The sequence below is a fragment of the Protopterus annectens genome, chromosome 5.part0 (assembly GCF_019279795.1).
Source record: "Protopterus annectens isolate FY-2018-M chromosome 5.part0, PAN1.0, whole genome shotgun sequence".
NCBI lineage: Eukaryota > Metazoa > Chordata > Ceratodontiformes > Protopteridae > Protopterus > Protopterus annectens.
Window position 1 is genome coordinate 291,685,742 of NC_056735.1, and position 14,519 is coordinate 291,700,260.

General features: G+C 41.6%; 1 protein-coding gene across 1 annotated transcript in view; it reads right to left on the reverse strand.

Annotated features, from left to right (window-relative positions):
• RPS6KA3 (ribosomal protein S6 kinase A3) overlaps positions 1-14,519 on the reverse strand; it is a 1,945,113-nt gene that overhangs the window by 1,823,603 nt on the left and 106,991 nt on the right. The gene's annotated exons all lie outside the window — the stretch shown is intronic.

Genomic DNA, 14,519 nt, shown 5'->3' on the forward strand with positions numbered 1-14,519 from the left:
ATTTCCTGTGGAAGAAAAGCTCTTTGAACTGTGGTGTTTAGTTGATATCCCAGAAACACAGTCCTGTGAGAAGTAAAGAAAGACTTCTGAATGTTCTCTTGGAATCCCAGCTTGTGCAAGAGATCTCTCACCAAAGACAGAGATTCCTGACATTTTGGAAAAGACTCTGCAAATACAAGCAATTCATCTAAATATGGAAAAATGTGGATACCCTGAAACCTGGAATGAGCTACAACTGGAGCTAGGCACTTTGAGAACACACTTGGTGCAGTAGATAGTCCAAATGGCAAGGTACATAACTGATGATGTGATTCAAACACACACGACCTTAAATTCCTGAAATCTGGATAAATGGGCATGTGATGATAAACATCTTTTAAGTCTAGTGTTAAGAAAAAACTTGAATGAGAAAGAACAGACAACAGGTTGTGAAGTGACATTTTGAATTTGGGCACTATCATAAAAAGGTTTAGGAAAGAAAGATCCAGAACTGATCTCCACACATTTTCATTCTTTGGCACTAAGAACACTCGAGTAAAATCCCTTTCTCACCTAGGAAGGGGGAACTGGTTCTGTCACACCCTGGGACAGCATGTGATGAAAGACAGGTGGAAATAAAGCAGTCCTGTCTGGAGGATGAGGAATTACCTCCTGGAAATGAGGAATTTTTTCCCATTGCCATCTGCAACATTGATAAATGCCCTTCAAAAAGTACAGTTGTGTACACTTACTATAAATGTAGATGTTAGAGTGTATTCACTGTTGAAGTTATCACTCTGGGGGTATCTGGCTGCAGGTAGCCCTCAGTCAGCCCGAATACCAGAGACTTAGTATTTCTGCGTCGGTTGCTGTCGCTTCAGGACTGACGTCAGGTCATCAGGGGTATAAAAACAGGCAGCCGGTGCCATTACATCAGTTTTTCTTGCCCCAAATGTCAGGAGCCCCCCAAATACGGAGCTAAGTTATGGTGGAAAAAACACCACCAGTAAAAAGTAAATACCAATAACCCCGTAAGGAGCGAGTAATAGAGACAGAGATGGAGAGAGACAGAGACAAGGGGGCTGGGGGGTGGGAAACCAGAACTGCAACAGTGAATACACTCAAACATCTACATTTACGATAAGTGTACACAAATGTACTATGTTCTTTTTTTCACTGTTGCAGTAATCACACTTGGGTTGATTCCCAAAGCTGAAGAATGGGTGGAGGCAGTCAAGAAGAGCTGGGGCTGGCTAGTATGCCCTGCAGGACTGCTGTTGCAACACCCGCCCTGGATTAGGAAAATATAGGCAGGTGGTAATGCTTGGTGAAGGTGTGAATAGAACTCCATGTAGCAGCTTCCAGAATGTCCCTGGTAGGGACTCCCCTGAGGTATGCTGTAGAGGTTGAAGTTGCCCTAGAGGAATACATTCTGAGCCCCAGAGAGGGTGGTTTCCCATGGTGTTTGTAACATAAATGGATACAGTATGCTATCCATTTGGAGATGGTTTGTTTTGATATGGCCTTGCCCTCTGCCCCTGGTGCAAAGCTGACTAGTAACTGGTCAGATTTCCTGAAGGGCTTAGTCCTATCAAGGTAGAATCTGAGCTGTCTGTGCACATCTAAAGAGTGCAAGATCCTTTCCCCTTTATTTTGAGGATTAGGGAAGAAGGTTGGCAAATGGATAGATTGGTTGAGAGCCACACTGGACACCACTTTAGGCATAACGGTAGGGTTAGACCTGAGGGAGATGCTGCCAGCTTGAAAAATAATGAAAGGTTCCACAGCCATAAGTGCTAGTAGCTCAGATACTCACTCTTCTAGATGAAGTGATGGCCAGAAGAAAGGCTGTTTTCCAAGAGAGGAATTTTAACTCTGCTGACGCTGCAGGCACAAAGGGAGGTAGCGTGAGCTTTTCCAGCACAAAGTTAAGGTCCCAAGCAGGGGTGGGGCTCTCCTTGGTGGCCTTAAGTTGTTGGTCCCTCTCAGGAACTGTTTGATGAGAGGATGAGAGAATTGAGATGGCTCGGTGTTGTAATGAGCCGAGATGGCAGAGGCATGGATCTTAATGGAAGAGAAGGCTAGGCCTCTGTGGAGTAGATCTGCTAGGTAATCCAGGATTAGAGGTAAGAAGGGCAGTGCTGTGTCCGCTCCTTTAAATCGAATCCAGGAACAAAACCTTTTCCACTTATCGGCATAGGATTTCCTTGTACTCGGTCTCCTGGCTTCAAGAATGACGTCCAGCATGCTTGGCTGGCCACTGGGGGGGAATTCAAGGAATAAGCCAGGCTGCAAGGATCAGGGTTTGGAGTTGCAAATGCAAGATCTGTCCCTCCTGCTGCGTGAGGAGGGTTGGGATCTGGGGTAGGTGCCATGGTGGCACCAGTAAAAGACTGCATAGTAGTGGGTACCAGTGCTGGCATGGCCAGTCTGGGGCAATCAGGATTGGCCTTGGTCTTTCCTGTCTTATCTTGAGTAATACTCTTGTAAGAGGAAGCAGTGGGGGAAATGCATAGACAGAGAGGTTTACCCACAGGAAGGATAGGGCATTCACTTTCCAGGCCCTGCTGTGAGGTGTCCTGGTGACGAATTTGCTGAGCTGCTGATTGTAGGGGGAGGAAAAAAGGTCCACCTCCAGGGTCCACCATTTCTGGGTTAGAAGGCTGAAAGTGTTGGGGTCTAATTGCCACTCATGAGGGTCTAGGAGATTTCTGCTTAAGTCATGTGCCAGAGAGTTTTGTTTGCCTGGCAGGAATTGAGCTTGCAGATGAATATGCATGGCCAAAGCAGTGTTACACTGGGTCATGGCTAGCCTGCAGAATGGGTAAGAGTGGGTTACCCCCTGCTTGTTGATGTACCACATCACTATGGTGTTGTCGGTATTTATTAGCAGGGGTCCTGGTGAGAGAAGGAATCTGAACGCTGTCAGAGCGTGCTGAACGGCTAGCATCTCTTTCTGGTTGATGTGCAGATGAATTTGACTTGGGCTCCAATGGCGCTGAATGCACCTGTCATTCAGATGTGCCCCCTAGGTATAGTCTGATGGATCTGTGGTTAGGGTCAGGGCAGCGTGGGGTTGTGTAAAGGGACGTCCCTTGTTGTGGTTGCATGCTGCTGCCCACCAAAGAAACTCTGTCCTTAGACAAGGTATGATAGATATAATGGTTTCCAGATCCTGAGAATGTTGGCACCAAAGACTTTTTAAGTACCACTGAAGTTTCCTCATATGCAGTCTGGCATATGGAATTAGTAGAATGCAAGAGGACATGAACCCTAGAGCCTGCAGGATTTTCCTTGTGGATAGCTGGGTTCTGGTGGCCATTTGAGTGAAGTAGCCTGTTAGATAGGCTTGTTTTTCTGGAGTAAGGAATGCCATCTGGGATGCTGTGTCCAAGCTTGCTCCCAGGAATACAATCGTTTGACTGGGGACTAGTTTTGATTTTTTTTCGTTGATAGTGTACCCCAGAGAGGTTAGAAGGTCCTTTACAAATGTCAGGTGCTGCAACAGCTTTTCCTGACTGCCTGAAACAGGCAATCGTCCAAGTAAGGGGATATTTGAATCTTTCTCGGTCTGCAATAGGCAATGGCTGGTGCCAGGCATTTTGTGAAGACTCTGGGAGCAGTGCATATGCCAAAGGGAAGTGCAGAGAACTGATAATGCATAGATCCTGCTCTGAAACGTAGATATTTCCTGCAGGAGTCCCTAATAGGTATGTGCAGATAGGCTTCTTTTAGGTCTAGGGTGGCTAACCAGGCATATTTGGACAGCATAGGAAGAAGCTGCTGAAGGGTGGGCAATTTTGGTACCACCCGGAAGGCGATTAGAATGGAAAGATCTAGGATTGGGGGTCAAGTGCCCTCTTTTCTGGGTACCAGGAAGAGTCTGGAATAAAACCCTTGACCTATCTGTTCTGCATGAACAGGCTGAATTGCCTTATGGAGAGCAGGGGTTGAACTTAGTTTTGTGTCTCTGCCCACTGGTTTGGAGGAAGGTCTGGGAAACCTTTTGGGGTTGGCAGTGTTTCGAAGTAAAATTTGTACCTCTGGGATACAATGTTGAGGACCCATCGGTCTTTGGTGATGGAGGTCCAGTTTTTTGAGTGATGGGCAAGTTTTCCTCCTAGGGGCACAAGACATTGGGCAGAAGTGAGGAGTGGAGTTGAGAAGTCATTGTGAATTCTTTCCGCAACGGGGTGGCTTAGCACTCCCTGTTTTAGAAGTGCAGGTACTCCATTGCTTAGATCTCTGCATAACCTGAGACTGTAATCTGGGGGGGGGGTCCGTTTCCCCTGGGTCTGGTTTGAGATGGCCTTGAGGGGGCTGGAAAGGACCAATGTTTCGGGGGGCAATGCCTACTGAATCTTGGAGGCTGCACTTGCAAATAATCTTTGACTTTCTGCATAGACTTGGCTTTTTCTTCCATCTTTTTTAGAACCTCTTCTGCTTTGGTGCCAAACGGATTGTCCTTGTTCACATGAGTGTCCAGTAATTTTGATTTGACATTGTCTGGCAAGGTCTGCTCCTTAAGTCAAGCATGCCTTCTAAGTACAGAACCTGTAACTGCTGCCCAGCAAGATGCTTCTAGGACATCAAACCCACATTGCAAGGTATGCTAGCTGACTTGGCTTGCAGAATGCATAAGCTCCTGTAATTCTTTATTTTCTGCACAGTCAGGAAAGGTAAATAATTCTTGCTTAATAAGTTCCATAATATGTTGCTGGTATTTCAGCATGTGGAACTGGCAATTCAATGCCCTAATGGCAAGAGCTGCAGTGGTGTATACTTTTTTGCCCAATCTGTCTAAAGCTCGAGAATCCCTGTCCGAAGGGGTGGGATTCTTAGCTGTAGATGCTTTCATGCCTTTAGGCCTTTGGGAAACTACCTCTGGGTCAGAAGTAGGATTTTTTTAAAAGAAATTTGACAGAGTCAGGGACTCTGTAGTACCTGTTTGGTTTCATTGGAGCAGGGGGTAAAGTATCAGGAGTTAGACTGGATTCCATAAAGACATTATCCACAACATCCAGAACAGGTGGAATAGCTAAGGGTCTATGCTGTGGCAAATCTAAAAATTCCCCAAGTCCCTTTTTGGACTGAGGATAATCCTGGCATTCCCAGTGGAAATGCTCTCAAAGTATATAGGGCATCTCCAAAAGAAAAATCCTCTGGAGGGAAAGCAGAAGGAATGGATTCCCCTGCATTTGAATCCTCATAAGCAGATAAAGGCATGTCTTCATATTCAGAAACCTCAGAGTCAGACTCTTGGTCAGTTAAAGCTGCTGGGGACAGGTCTCTTTCTCTTAGCAGGGGAAGGCTGGCTTCCCCTAATCAGCATGATCAGGTCTTATGCCATTTTAAGTATTTGAGATTGTGGCAAGGAAGCAGGTGCTTGAGTTTGGGTTGTCGGTTTTTTAAGCGTAGCTCGTAATCTTGACCTTAGAAACTCAGTAGGTTTAGACAGAACTGAAGACATGAAAATAGTCGTCAGTTTGTGTCGAATATCAGTAATGCGAAGAACTTTCTCAGAAGCCAGTGCCTGCACAGCGGCTCCGGACCCATCCAAGATAGAGACATCCACAGGTTCCATAGTAAAAGAAGAGTCTTGAGGCATACCGGACTCCAAACGGGTCTTGGTAGCAGCCTGCGAATCCACTGAAGTGGGCATCAGGGGATGTGAAAGCGCCTCAGAGTACCGGCAAACTGGTGACTAGCTTAACGAAGTGTTGTTAGCAGTTTTGGACCTGTGTGATCTGTCTCTGTCTTTATCCTTACGTTTTTTCGGAAGATCGGTAGACGGATGGGCTTACCGAAGCCATTTCGGAATATGGAGATAGAGGGCGAAAGTATCTAACGACAATAAGGGCCGGACGACGAATAGTTTGGGTGTTGAACAAAGCACAAAATCGACAGCGAGGTACGTCGTGGTCTGGGCCTAAACAGGTGACGCAGTAAGAATGGAAATCTCAGTGTGGTATTTGCTTTCCACAGGCGAGACAATTGTTAACTTTTTCTGACATCGGTTAGAGCAAGAAAAAAGGATCTCCAACGGGGTACTTAGCTTTAGAAGACTTCAGGATGATTCAATTCGGAAACGACTGGCACTCATTCGAACTGCTTCTGGCTCCTCAGCAAGAATGATTGATGCAATGGTGTCAGCTGGCTGTTTAGGACTGACGTCAGGTCGTCAGGGGTATAAAGTGACAGCAACTGACGCAGAAATACTCAGTCTCTGGTATTCGGGCAGACTGAGGGCTGCCTGCAGGCAGATAACCCAAGTGTGATGACTGCAACAGTGAAACACGAAGAACATCTTGTTTATTGGCAAAGAGAAAAGTGAAGATTCAGGCTTTCTGGAAGAAAAAAAGGGGGTGCCAGGGCTGAAGGGGGGGGGGTCTGTTAAATAGTCATTCTGAATTATTGGACTGTCCTTCGTTTTTGCAGTTTCCAGAATTATTCTTGGAATCTACTTACCTCTTATTAAATGTTTATTTACCTGCATTTTGTTGAGACAGTTTTTTTTTTTTTACCAAAATTGGATGATAATTTGAGAAGTCCTTGGAAAAGGAAGACTGAAAATTTTTCGAGATTCCCTGTATCCCATTCTTTTCATCACACTTAAGCACCTCTGAAGCAGAGTGGCCAAAACTAAATCGCTTATTGAAAGGAGAATTTAAAATATCATTTTAACATCATCTAGGAAGCTCTAAGAATGAAACTATGAAAACCTCCTCAAAACAGTGACAGTGGCCATAGCCCTTTAAGTATCAATGGAATCAAATCACATACTGTATACAATGACTAATGACTTGAATAGAATAAATTAAATTTAAAGCAGGTTTTTCCTCACAAGAAGAAATTACAATTAAAACATTCCTCGTTCTTTCACAATTAAGTCGGGACAAACCTTAACATAACAGCCTGACAAATTCTGAAAATTACAGTCGCAAAAGCATTAATTTTCACCCATACTTATTAATCTTCCCATCCTTATCAGAGAAAGTAGATTGGAATTAACTAAGTGCTAAGCAGCAGAAGTTTAACTAAAGCTATAGTTGCTGGATCAGGTTTAGGAAGACTGTATAAAAACTTCTAAGACTAAGGAACTTTATACATCCTATCTACCAAGCAGCCGCAGGCGGACTGTCAAAAACTTGCAGGCAGTAACACACACATCCTCCAAGGCAAACAAAATTGGTGGAATGGGTACAGGCTCTGGAAATTAATTCTCTAACAGCTCACACTAGTTTCTGAGGAGCTAAGAAACCTCTGAGTGTTCTCCCACTGAAAACACTGACACATTCTAGAAATAGTCTCAGAGAAACAGACCCCCCCCCCCCCAACAAAGAGAATCATAAAGTGAGTTCTCCTTTGAGACTGAATCAGAAATCTAAGGAAGAAACCCTGTATCTGTCCCTTTATCTTCCTGTCCAGATTCAGAATCATTAATCTCTCCAGAAACTACCTAACAAGAAAGCTCATTAGCCCAAATTAAATCCTGAACCAGAACAAGTAAACTATTACTGCTTAAGAAATTAGAGGCAGAGATGCTTAGTTTTCTGCTTCTTTTTGACATGAAAAATATGGCCAATAGTGGTATTCATTGTAGCAGCAGCTTTCCTATGGATGAACACAACATTCTGACAAAACAGGGAAGTTTTCCCAGTTTCCTCTTCCAGGACCAATAAGAGGGGCTCTCCCTTGCCAATTGAGAAGACCCCAACAGCTGTAAAAGATGTGGTTAGCCACCCCGGTCCACAGTGGCTGTAGGTGCTATACCAGAGGAATTTGGGATAAAAGAGGAGTGGTCTGCAGTACAACAAATGACCACAGCAGTCTCACCCACCCATGGCTGAGGCAAACTGCTAGCCTGTCGTGATAGGAAAGACTGCTTAACTTTTTCATTTTGTGACTGGAAGACAGACCCTGGGACCAATAGTCTGTTCCCATGGTTAGGTGAAAAATTGTGCTTCTTTCCCCAAAGAAAAAAAGCAGCAAATGCTGGTAAAATTAAAAAAAAATGTAAGTTACTTTTTTCTCTCCACATAAACACAGTAAAAAAATCACTTTAAAACAATATGCCAGCCCCCAAAAGTGAAATAAACACATTTTTCCACAGGAAAAAATGGTTTTCAGTTATTTAAACATTTTTTTTTTACTGACAGAAAAAAAAACAGCACTTCTGTTTAAAAGTACAATACAGTCTCGTGACAGTCCTTTAAAACCCAGACTCCTATGTTTTAAATAAACTTTGCAAAAACAAAGCAAAACACCAAACTACATCAATTATAGAGTTCCAAACAAAGCAGTCCAGGAGTAAAAAGCAAAAGGAACTAACAAAGTTATGTAAAATAAGATTAACAGCAAAGCTTGAGAGGTAAAACTCGTCTTCAGTTCTTAAACGAAAACACATTTTCATATATACACCATATGAGCAAATTCAGACCAATAGAAGTGCAGCAACAATAAAATCGAGTACTTGTTTTATGGAAAGAGAGACCTTCTCTTAAAAACAGGTTTTAAACTCAGTATCAGCCGGCCCGGGGGGGGGGGGGTCACATCTGCTTGAAAGTAATTAATCCATCTATATTCAACATTCTCAGCATTCAACAGAGTATCCCCTTCCTCTAATACTTCTTTCAATGGCTTTTACAACCTTAAATTTATTTATTTATTTTTTTATTTATTGACATTTGTTAACCGGGTTTGTCCAACTGGGCTTGTGGCCCATTTTCAGTGGAGACCCGAGGAGAAAAGCTCCAGTAGTGCATTTTAAACGAGTACAATTTTAAACAATATTGATACAATAGCAGTTCTAGCAAAAATATTCACATATGTTGGGTTACATGCATAAAGTTAAAGTTGCATTAAAAAGAAGCTAAGTAACAATTTTACATTGATGTAGTTCAACAGGTCAACAATAAAACATTTGTGTTTGTATAAAATTATGCAAATGCATAGTAGACACATTGGAGAGACAGGTGTAATGAGGTACTAAGTATGGTCCTTTTGATGGTACATAAAGGGAAGGAAGACTAGGTAGGGTCATGGCAAGGGCAGGTTTTGGAATTGAGAAAATAAGCTTTTAGTTCATTTTTGAAGTGTGTTACTGAACGTAAGTCAAGGGGAAGTTTGTTCCAAGCATAGGCAAGGGAGTGTTTGTAGAGTAGTTTGCCTACTGACCTTTTTGGGTGGTAGATATCAAGTAATTGTTGGTTAGATGTACGGAGGGTCCGGGATGGGATGTAGATGGAGACTAAGGAAGATAGAGATGGACAGATGGAGGGTTTATAAAGAATAGAGTGTAGCATATGAAATTGATAAGATAGCAGAAATTGGGGAAGTTCAAGCCATTGAAGAGAGTTTAAAGAAATGCAGTGGTGTGAGTTGTATGGGAGTTACTAATGAATCTGACTATTTTATGGTAAGTATGTTGGAGTTTGTTTAGAGTGGAGGCCTGGATATTGGTAAGAACTGGGGCGGCATATAAGAGGAAGGGGAGGAGGAGTGCCTGGCCCAGGGTAAGTCTAGATTCAGGGGTTAGGAATTTTTTGTTGCGATACAGAAGACCTAGTTTCTGTTTTTTTTTTTTTTTGTAGGCTGAACTTTAGTTCGTCATCGATAATGACCCCTAGGAGTTTTGTGTGGGTGTCAGGTTGGATAGTTGCATTGTTAGAAGATGTAATAAAAAAGGAGGTTTTGTGATGAGAAAGAGAATGGGGAAGGAAAAGTAGGAGTTTAGTCTTTTTGGGATTTAGGATCAATAGGTTAAGAGAGAGCCATTGTTCAGTGGATAGTAGGGCCTGTTGGGTCAGGGAGTGTAGTTCAGGAATGTTATTTGAGATGGATATAAGTGTGGAGTCGTCGGCATACTGAATAAGGGAGGATTCTTTGCATAAGGTGTAAAGATCATTAGTGAAGCTGTTAAACAAAAGGAGTCCCAAGATGGAGCCTTGGGGAACACCAGTGGAGATGGGAAGGAAAGGTGAGGAGGATGAGAGCAATTTAACAGATTGTTCCCTGCCTGATAGGTAACTATTAAACCAGGCAAGTGCGGAGGGGGATAGGTGGAGATTTGCGAGTTTGGAAAGTAGTAGAGGATGACAGACAGTATCGAAGGCTTTGGAGAGATCTAGGAAGAGACAGGAAATGAGTTTACTGTTGTCTAGGGCCTCTGCAATGATATGAGTGAAGGAGAGGAGGGCAGTGGTGGTGCTGTGTTGAGGAAGAAATCCATGATGGGTAGGGGTAAGTAAGTGGTGTGTGAGGAGGTGATTGAGAAGCTGTGAGTGAATAAATTTTTCTAATATCTTGGAGAGGGGGGACAGAATGGCAATGGGTCGGTAGTTTGAGGGGTCAGTAGAGTTTCCACCTTTATGAACAGGGATAGTGAAGGAAGATTTCCAAAGGGTGGGACAGTTGATTCCAGAATAGATCGATTAATTAGTATAGATACAGGATAGGCAATTGAGTCAGCAGCAAGTTTTAGGAATATAGGAGATAGATTGTTAGTGGAAGGAGATCAAGGTTTTAGCTTGAGTAGTACAAATTTGATGTAAGTAATGGGAACTGGCTCAAAAGAAAACAAAGTTTTGTTAGTGGGACTTGGAGAGATGGGTGCTGAAGTAGAGTTTGGCATAGAAGTCATCAGATTTTGGATGGAAGAGATAAAGTGTTTATTCAGGAGGGTAGCTGTTTCTTGAGAGGAAGAGTTAGGGTATGGGGAGGGATTAGAGGGCTTTCCAGGATAGAGGATGTTGTTGAGAGTTGACCAAAATTTTCGAGGATTGGATTTGTTGTTAAGCTGAGCAGAGCTATAGTAAAACTTTTTGTCATTAGCTGTATGTTTTTTGCAAGGTTCCTCACTTGCCTGTATTTTTGAAGAAAAGGTGGTTGTTTAGTTTTAGTCCAGGTTTTCCAAGCACAATCTTTTTGTTTCATAAGGGACCTAGTCTCTTTGGAGAGCCAGGGAGCATGGTTTGATTTTACTCTGATCTTCCTAGAGGGAGCTAAGGAGTTTAGAGTATTCATGAAGATGCTATTGAAAGTGCTTACAACATCGTTTAGGGGAAGGTGTTTTAGGATGGACTAATCTATGTTGTGGAGAATGGAGTTAAATTGGGATGAATTGAAAGTTGATAATTTTCTACAGTCTTTGATAAGGTGGGGTTTAGGAATATGGGAGTAGTGTCTTAAGATGATGGTAGGGAGATGATCACTGAGGGAGTTGGGTAAGGTGGTGGGATTGTGGTATTGGTGGGGGGAATTGGTAAGGATCCATTCTATGATGGAGCTGGAAGTGGAATTTTTATGGAAGCGAGTGGGAGATGTTATAAGCTGGTGGAAGCCGTGTAGGTGGATACTGAGCTGGGGGGAGTCAGTTCTGAGTTTGGACCAATCAATGATGACATCACCAAGGATAAGTGTCTCATAAGGTATGTTGTGGGAGAACCATGATAGGATGTTTTCAAGAATGGGCAGATTGTTACCAGGAGGAAGGAAGGTAGAGGCAATTGCAAGTTTTTTGTGGGGATTCAGATGGCAGTTAAGGATGATGAGATTTCAGCTGGGAGGAAGTCAGGAATTGGGGAAGGGTATGATGAGAGGTTAAGGTTGTCTGAGTAGAGGATGGCCACACCACAACCTTTTTTTACAGGTCTATCAGATCGGAAGATATTATAACCTGGTGGGAGTATTTTACTATTTGAGATTTGTGGCTCGAGCCAGGTTTCAGACAGGGAGAGGATATGAGGGGTATTGAGAGCTATCCATGAGTGCAGCTCAGTGACTTTATTTGCTAGACTTTGAATATTCAATAAGTAAATAGTTAAGTATTTGGATGGAGATGATTGTTGTGACTGAGGTCGGTGATTGTTAGAGAAGTAAGATGGAGGCAGTGTAGAGGTAGTTTTGGGGAGAGAAGAGGGGCCAGGGTTGGGAAGGATATCTCCAGAACAAAGTAGGTTTTTAGTGAGGAGAGAGTGTGCAGTACATGCTAGATGGAGTTTGTATAGTTTTGACTTAGCTATGTGGGAAGGTTTAAAAACCTGTATTACGGATAGTTTATATAGACTTGAGGTAGAGGTAGTAAAGAGATTAGGGGAGATGGTAAAAGATGAAGTAGTTGGATATATGTTGTATGAGTGAGAGGTTGGTGAACACAGGAGTGGGTCAGAGAGATTGGAGTAGTAAGAGGTGGAGATATTCTCTAAGGAGTAGCGTAGAAGATATTAGAAAAACATACATGTTGGAATAAAATATGGTCAGATAGAGTAAGTAGAGACAGTGGTGTAGAGGAAGTGGTGTTGACAAGATTGACAGATTAGTAAGGTGGTTGTGGCAATAGGCAGAAAGTGGAATTGTAGTGGCTAGTGGGACAGGAAGGGGAGGGATAGTTAGGTATAAAGGTAACTTAAAGGAACTTTAATAATGCTATGCATTTTATTTGAGCTTATAAAAGAACTAAAAATAAGAAACAAGTCGCACCAGACTAACGGACTTCCCTTCACCATTTCAAAATACTTAAAATACCTGTTAACTCTGGTATGTATTTGTATTTTCCACCTGACTTGTTAAGGGATGTCCAGCTTGTTACTGTAGAATACTTGATAACTCTGTATGTATTAGTACTTGTATCTACTTGTTAAATGTATGTGGAGCTTTTCTCCCCGGGCCTCACTGAAAATGGGCTCACCTAGGCTCAGTGGACCTTCCTGGTAAACAAATGCAATACATAAATAAAAATAATACCCCCCTTGTTCCTTAAAAAAGAACTTTAATAATAAAATAATAAAATTACAAACATGATTAAGCACTTTTGTCCTTAATAGCAATGGACTTCATTGCCTTCTTTGTTTGTGAACTTACAATATGTTTACCTAAGACATTACTCTCCACTTCCCTACATATGTCAGATAGGTGCTGCACTATCCTTTCTTTTAACACTCTCTTGGTTTTTTGCAACATAAAATGAAGTACATTTTTCACAGGCGGCCAAGTAAGCCACATTCTTGGTTTTACAAGTGGCAAGCATATGAAAATAAAATATGTCTTGCTTGTATTAGTGTGTATAAAAACATTGTTCTTATTTAGATAGTGACAAAACTGGCAATCATAGCACAGTACAGTATTTTTAAGTTTTAAGCATAGGATTCTTAAAGCAGGTCTTTATAACAGAGCTGTTTCAGATTCCTCGATTTCCTACACACAAGACTAGGTGATGAACCTATAACTTATTCAACCACATCAGATGTGCATAGTACAGACTAATTTTGCATTATAAGTTGTTTAACCCTATTAGTATGTGCATTATATACCTACATTTATTCTTGAAGTACCATCCATAATATTACTTACAGTCCTATTAGCTGGGCTTTCTTCTACATCTCAGAGATATGGTCTAGCTAGGCCATCTCTTTCACTCAAAACTTGTTTCTTTATTTTCTTCTAACAGTTTAATACTATAGCCCCTATCTTTAAACTCTGTGACCATCTCAAGTAGCTATTTGACACAGTCAGATATGTCTATATTTAGCCGACTGGCTCTAAGGAATTGACTATGCACAATGCCTATGTATATGTGGGGGTTGCATACTAGTGTTAAGTAAATATCTAGCAGTTTGAACTTCTTTTCTGTAAATTCTAGTACTTACTGCATTATCTTTAATATATACATCAATATCCAAAAAGTTTGTCTGATTTTGAATAACTAGGTTTAAACTTCAAGAAGTAGTAAAATCAATTCATGTAAAAAATAAATAAATAAATAATTCCAAGGTTTCAATACTGCCCTGCCACAAAAACATGTCATCCACAAATCGCTTAAAAATGTTATGTTTCTAACAAAAGCACTAAGTGTCAGAGAACATGTTCTCATCTTCCCAAAAGGAAACTGCAAGATTTGCATTGGTGTTGGCAACGGCTTGATAGTATATGATTTTATCATGCAAAACTGCATTATTACATAGCACAAGATCTAACAGAGCACAAAGAGCTTCTACTTGACTGCTACTCTTGTCTCTGTACATACAGATAGCATCTAACAGTTTCAACTCCACAGTCGTTAGGTAAGACAGTAAATAAGGAGTTTACATCCAGTGTTACAAACACTATTTCTTTGAATTTATCTGTTACAGATACAGCTTCATCAATTTAGTTGACATTTATGTAACTGCGTAATGAAGTCTCATGTCTTAAATATAACTTTTAACAAAACTCTGACAAGGTTTCAAGTATTTTTTTCTCCAGAAAAATAGATATAAACTGTCACCCACCCAGGGCCTGAAACAACTGGTCTCACTGTGGGATTAGCTAGATCTTTATGGATCTTGGGAAGACCATAAATAACAGGATGCATCACTTCCAAATACATATACTCATCTAAAGTAATAGTGTGTGTAAGTTGCACATCATAAATGTGACTTGCAAGTAAAAATCAACTGTTGAGCAAAGCTTGTAATAACCACTTTAAAAGTACTATCACTTAACAGCATTAATCTGTCACTATACAACATTTTATTCATTACCTCTATAGTCCTAGCTTTACC